Source organism: Montipora capricornis, chromosome 3, assembly GCF_036669925.1.
Source record: "Montipora capricornis isolate CH-2021 chromosome 3, ASM3666992v2, whole genome shotgun sequence".
NCBI lineage: Eukaryota > Metazoa > Cnidaria > Anthozoa > Scleractinia > Acroporidae > Montipora > Montipora capricornis.
Genome location: NC_090885.1, coordinates 38,102,444 through 38,109,943, shown reverse-complemented (window position 1 = coordinate 38,109,943; position 7,500 = coordinate 38,102,444).

Below are 7,500 nucleotides of genomic sequence, written 5' to 3'. Positions count from 1 at the left end.
TGGGAATGTGCCAATATTTAGGGGGATGTCATCGTAGTGCATTATACCCCAAAACTTTAAAACTTTGTCATTCTTAAAACATTGAACTCCATCTAAGCTTTGGAGCATTTGGATTAAGAGCAACACATTTGCAATGTGTGGACCTGACTGCAGCTCTGGTTCAGTTTTCTTTTCATCTAAGGTAGATAATGAGGGCCCTGGATTACAGTAGCGAAGCACAGATGCAGTTTCAGTTTTTTGATTCTTCATCCCAAACCTCTTTTCTCCAACATAAAAGTTGTAGCCCCTCCTAGAGGCAACTGATGAAAGTGACTGACAGAAGCTATATAATGTGGGCCATTGTTGCCAGTCTGTGATAGGGAATGGTTGACGCAGTTGCTCAGTCATGAAGGGATCAACTTCCTGATATACCAGATGGCTTGAGTGAACCATTCCTGCAGCCACAAACTGCTGCAGCCAGTGTCCCAAGTAATCATGTTCAATCTCTTTCTCAGTGAAGGGGCAGTCAAACTTTTTCTTCAATGCATACATGTATAAATCTTATTTTTTTCTCTAGCATATAATAAAAATTATAAAATGAAAAGTCACATCCAAGTGGAAACAGTGGATTGTAAACCTTACGTACACTGTTTGAATCAAGCAATCAGAACACATTAATCTCTGGTAATATAAGATTCCTGTCATTTGGAAATTAAAAGTAGGACTTTTTCGTGTAAGCCACTGTTGATTTTAAAATTGTATTGTTAATAATGCCTTTTTTTTTTGAAAAAAATTTAAAAGAAAACTAAAAATGTGGTTCTTTCTCTTTCTTTCTCTTTTGTCAGTAATAGGCCATTTGCACTAAGAGGTCATGTGATATCGCTTTTATGAAAACGAATAAAAGTAATATGATTTTACCTTCCAAAAATGTTAAACAGAATAAGAGTGATTTGGTTTTTCAAACTCGCACCGTTATCTTAAAATGGGTAAGTTCATAGCAGATCATGTGACCAAAATGTGATTTTTAAAAATTAATTATGCATTACCTCAGCTTACCAGTTTCAGGGTAAACTGAGATAATCAATTGAAAGTGCAATAAAATACCTCCCTTAAATGAGTTTCCTGTCAAATTTCGGGTGTAAGATAATTTTTATGTGCTCTGTCAACTTTTGGCATCAGCAAGATTCCAACTGATTGTTTAATGGGAGGACTGGTCACATGACCTCTTAAAGCAAGTGGCCTATTAAGCTTAAACTAACATGTATAATAAAAATGGGTTTATAGACTTAAAAAGTTATAGCAGTGAAATTTATTTTGCTGACTTTCAAAATACTGTTTTAAAGAATTGAAAATACATATAGGAACATTGAATGACTTTGGTTAGACTGCCCCTTCATCAATGCCACAAGCCAGGACAGCAGGCCTAACCATGGGATTTTCAGCAATAGATACAGGATCTTTGAATAGTCCTGGAGCCAATGGTGTCACATCATTCAACTGAGCTACTGTGATAAAGTTATTTTCCTTCCACGCTTGCATTCTTTTGATGGCAATTTCACTTGCTGGTTTGACATTGAAGTGCTTTTCTTTTATGTGAGTCATCATTTCTTGTGGTTGATTCATTTTTGAGAGTACACGTATCTCTCCACATATGGGACACACAGTTTGGAAAGGATTGAGCATGAAGCTCTTGCTTCCCCATGTCTTTTCAATTCCACTTTGGACCTTGTCAAACTCCATCATAAATCGAGGGTCAGTTTCCATCAACTCCCGACATTTTGCTGTCCAGTTCGCATTTACACAGCCTCTTTTTCTTTTTCCCTCCTCATCATGGAGACCCATTTCTCTTTTAATTTCTTCGGACACAATTTCCTTGCTTCTTACTGTTCGCCTACCCATTGCAATAGAAATGTTCCCAGAAATCTGTGTTTTCATAACTACCTTCAACTTGGAGAAACTGGGAAGGAGGCAATACGCATTGCCAAATCCCTCTGAGTCATCCATGTCTAGTTCTATTTGTAGCTCTGGATTCTTAGGGAGGCAGTAGCCCACAGAAAAGTAGCCCATTTTGATGTTATAAAGCTTGCTGATTTTCTCCATAAACTCTTTGGATGTCATATCCTTCCTGACATTAATCAACTTGAACATTTTTGAATGACTGCTTTGAATACTCCAAATTTTGCTTCCTGGTAAGGCTGAACAACGTCATGATTTTTGAACATTATTAGATTGTTCTTAAGGTGGCTCACAGCAGATTGCAAAAAATGGATCAAAAGTTGTCAAAAATTATAAGCGGGAGTGTGCCAGAGAATGTGGTCGATGAAAATCACATAGCCGCCTCCTCCCATCAGCACAAAAATGACTAGCCCACCCCTGAACCATGGTTGGAAATTACATGACCCACCCCTAATATTAAAACATTGATTATTGTGTTTTGTTGTAATAATCCAATAAAACCTTGTTCTGCGCATGACAAAATCATTAAACTCTAGCCTCTTGCCCCACTTCATAAGGAATTTCATAAGAAATCGTACATTTTATGGTTAGAATATTGCATTTTGAAAACGACTGGAGAGTATTTTTAGCAATAATTCCAGCTGGCTGTATATTATATAACAAGTGTGGTCAACAGCCATTCAACCTGTAGACCTGGGCCTACAAATTAAAACCTCATGACCCCACACCCCCAATACTATTTGACCAGTTCTTAATTTTTAAAAAAATTGCTACTTACATTTATTTTTGCTCCCTAGGTTCTCGACATTTGTTCTTTCTTGTGTGGTAACGTTCCTTGAAGTTAAGTGAGATGTGTCTTCATCCTGGCTTTGACCGCCAAATTGTAAGCTGCTTGAGCCTTCTCTTTCGTTGTGAGGGGTGACAGATGGACTACGGGAACTTCGCCTGCTTTCTCTTCTCCGACTGCTCTCGCGGGATTCAGTGCTTTGGGTGCGGGAATGTCGCCTCCTTTCTCTTCGTGGAGTGCTCTCGCCGAATTCAGTGCTGCGGGAGCGGGAACTTCGCTTGCTTTCTCTTCTCTGAGTTCTCTCGCGGAATTCAGTGCTGCGGGTGCGGGAACCTGCGAGCTTTTTCTTCTCCAAGTGCCATTGCAGGACTTATTGCTGTGGGTGTGGGTACGTCGCTTGCTTTCCCCTGTCCGAGTACTCTCACGGGATTCAATGCTGCAGTTACGGGAACATCGTCTGCTTGTACTTCTCGATATGCCCTCGCAGGATTCAGTGCTGCGGGAACGTTGCCTGATTGCTTTTCTCAATAAGTCCTCGCGGGATTCAGTGCTACGGGAACGTCTTCGCTTTCTCTTCTTCGGGTGAGTTGAGTGCCATTGTGGGATTCAGTGCTGAGGGATCGTCACCTGCTTTCTCTTCTACCAGTGTCATGAGGGAATTCAGTACGGAGGGAATGTCGCCTATTTTATTTTCTGCATGTACTACCTTATGATGATTGGAATAACTTAGATTTCTGTCGATGTCTCAATTTACCCTCATGGAATTCAGCGCTAAAAGAACGCCAACTGCTTTTCCCCTGTTCGTTTCTACGTTTTATACTCTCTCGGTCACTGTCACTTGTGTTACTACCAGATTAACTAATAGATCAACTTGATGCGCTCCTACAACGTTTTCAATTATAGTTATCACTATGTTGTTCTTGGGAATGCCCGCTTTCCTCTATCGAAACCGAACTATTCATGCATCAGGACATAACTAACGGCCATCACCATACAACACACAGGAATTAAAGCTACCAAAATCATGTACAATCAAAAGCCGATTGTGCAGAGTTCTTGGGATGGTTTATCCTGGCAAATATGAGCATGATTGACACTTTTCAGGACACAGTCACGTTTCTGTCAGTAATTGGTCTTTTGTCGGTAGCTCCTTCCAGTGGGAAATACAAGGCAGTTTTTATTACCAGGTAGCAAAACTGGTCATTAAGCTTCTCAAAAGTCAAGTCATAAATCTGCACTAGCTTTTCTCAAATGCCAGTTTCAATAATGTTGCATGTAGTGCATGAGGAATCAAGTAAAACAGATGAATATCCAACACATTTGTGTTTATCATCCATCGTTGAGTGCTATTGAGGATCCGACCATATTATTATTATTATATTTTGGGGAGGGGGGTGGGGGTGGAGGGGCGGAGGGGCGGCGTTGATCGAGCGATTTCATTTGGGAAATATCTTTTTTATTAAAAAAGCCGAAAACATTACTCTGATCAGAGTATTTTCCTAGGTTTTGGTATAAACATGGTGCTGAATGCAAGATTTTCTATTTGGTTGAACGCTGTTTTGCAAAATCAACCACCACCCCCTCCCCTCCAACCCTGCTTCCAAAATCATTTGCTCCTCTACTGGTAAAGGGTGTCAACGCTGATTTGACATGAGCAAACTATAACCAAGGGATTGCTACTGTAAATTACACTGCACAACTGTCGCTGAGGCAAACAAAAGTCTACCATGGCCTGTAATCGTCCGTGAAAACGGATATTTGAAGGACTTTAAATCTTTTTTTGTGAAGAAAAGACAAATAAATGTATTTACATTCGGCGGAGCTGAACTGTAAGTGATAGCGACAAAGAATGTAAATATTTTCCTGTTGGCATGAAATGCACAGGTGCCCCTACGGCATTGAATTAGTCTATTGTTATATAGATATATAAGGTTTGTCAGGATGTAATGTATCCATCTTAGCTCTCAAACTTTCAAATTTTAGCCGTTAGCATGCCGCTCGAAAACATAACAGACCTCGCGAAATCCTTGTCCGACCTCAAAGAGGAGTTACGTTCTGGCTTTTCTTCGCTGAAGAGGGAATTAGTAGACGAAACTTGGCGATCAAGAAGTTAAAGTCAGCAGCTTCATTGGCGCCTAAATTTAAGAAGAAAAGGAACGAAAAGCAGTTCGAAGTTCTCGGCCTCCTCATTCCTTGCAGCTACACCGCCTCAGGTGGATAAAGCCCTTGAAGAATTAAAAGAAGGTGAGAAGAAGCTTGCCCACAGGAACAAGCTAATCCTTATTGCGGATTCTGCCGAAGAAGGTTGGGAAGTAGTTAACGAATATCGACGCAGATTATCTTCACAGATGTTTCTGGGATTTTTGTCAGGGGCTCTACTGACTCTATTTTCGATGGACCTAAATTCAAATCCCATGTTCTAGCCGTCCGTCTGTCGGCTCGTTAAATCATGATATGTAATCTTACGTTATATATTCTTTAGTCATTGTCCGCTATATTTAGCTCCCTTTGTCATATTCCATATTTCATTGTATCGTTCTGTATTAAACACTTTAGCTATCATGTTCACAATTAGTGGCCTGTCTCGTTCCCTGTTTATGTGCCTCCATGGCAATTATCTCTGTTTAGAGTTTTACAGTTTATCTCGCGTGAGGTCACGTGTGCCTTGGTGGCCGCATATGGGCATAATCTTGGTGACTACTTCTGTTCGTTATGGGTGGCGTTCCCCATGTTCTTTGTCACCCCACCCCTCCGTATCATAATCCTTTGTTTTCCTCGCGGATGCCTATCATGTATCTTCTCCCTTTGTTTTTCCCCAGACGTCTTTTCCAGCCCTATGTGGACTGAGCTCACTCATGTACAGGACCCTTTCGATGCCGTTTGGCTGACAAGTTACCCGAAGTTGTCCTTGGTTCCAGAGCAGATAATACTACACTCACCTATCTCAACGGCTTTAAACGATGGCGCTCCTGGGCCTCCAAGTTTCCCGAGATTACTGTGCTACCAGCTACACCCGCCTTTGTTGCCTTGTACTTGCTTGGTGTCCTTCAAGCGTCCACTTCTCCATCCCCAGTCCAGTCAGCCTTGTACAGCATCCGCTGGGCACACGATATTGCTGGTTTAGGGTCTGCAACTAGTCATACACTCCCACAGAAAGTCTTAGAGTCAGCCAGGCGGAGGCTGTCCTACCAGACATCCAAAAAATTACCTTTCACAGGGGAGATTTTGCTCAAGTTTTTCCAGAGCCTTGACGGATCATTGGTGGACACGAGGCTCATGGCCATGGCTCTCCTTGCCTTCGCAGGGTTCCTGAGATTTGATGAATTATCCAATCTTAAGCTTAAAGATGTAGTTTCCCATGCCACATTCTTTGAACTGTTTATCAAAGGTAGGAAGACTGATCAATATCGTTAAGGCGCCTTCGTTCCAATTGTTAAAACTGGTACCGACCTTTGTCCTTGGGCTAATCTTCTGAAGTACTTGTCTCAGGCACAGCTCTCTTTGCCCACATCTGCCAACGGCGGCGATGGTTTTCTTTTTGGTAATATTCAAACCAAGTCCGGAAGGCAGTTTATCCGCTCAGCTTCTAAACTCTCTTACTCTAGATGTAGAGAAGTACTTTTAAAGAAGTTAGTGGACGTAGGATTAGATCCTAAATGCTATTCCTGGCATAGCTTCAGGAGTGGCGGTGCCTCTTCCGCCGCTAATAATGGAATTTCGGATAGAATGTTCTAGCGGCACGGTAGATGGCGTTCACACAACGCTAAAGATGGGTATGTCGAGGACTCCTTAGAAAGTCGTTTAGCTGTTTCTATTTCTTTAGGCCTCTAGTTTTTCCCGTTCTTTGTATTCCCAGCAGCTCACAGTTCGAGCTGCACACCCATCCTTGTGTACGAGTCATGAATAGAAATCGGAAATGTATTTACATCCGGCGGAGCTGAACTGTAAGTGATAGCGACAAAGAATGTAAATATTTTCCTGTTGGCATGAAATGCACGGGTGCAGCTATGGCATTGAATTAGTCTATTGTTATTTAGATATATAAGGTTTGCCAGGATGTAATGTATTCATCTCAGCTCTCGAACTTTCAAATTTTATTTTGGATCACTTTTTATGTCTGGAAATCTTATATTACCTCTAGCCCCCAGAGGTTAGTTTGCCTGCATTTGGTTGGAGAATACGTTCCTATTTTCCCACTGGGTTTTTGGGTTTGCGTATCAGGCGGTTGCACATGCTTTAGCCCGAGTGGTTCTTACTTTATGTTAACCTTGTATCTTGTATCTTATCTGACCTTTGTAACGATACTCGGACGGCATTAAACACTCAGGCTCACAGTTCGAGCTGCACACCCATCGTTGTGTACGAGTCATGAATATAGATAGGAAGAACGCAAATTAACATATTGAAGAAAAAAAATTGAAGAGCGGGGAGGTTCGGTGAACGAAACAAGAATAATGCTTTCCAACGGAACGAAGAGTAGTTGGAAAGCGTGTTCTTTACGGTTTGTAGCATTACTATAATTCAAGGTGTTCACAATGTTTCTGAAATAAGGCTTCAGATATTTTGAACAATTGTTTTGTATTAACCTTTGTTCATGATTATGTAACTGCATATCTTATATGTTAATCACTTTGGTATAAATAAAGTTTTCACTATCTCGCCTTCTGGACAGCCACCAAGAACTGTAACCTAACTTTGTGTTAGTTACAAAACTTAAAGTTCTAATCCTCGGAGCTGAAATACGTTGCATTCGATCGAGGAATACGTTCCCGGGTTTT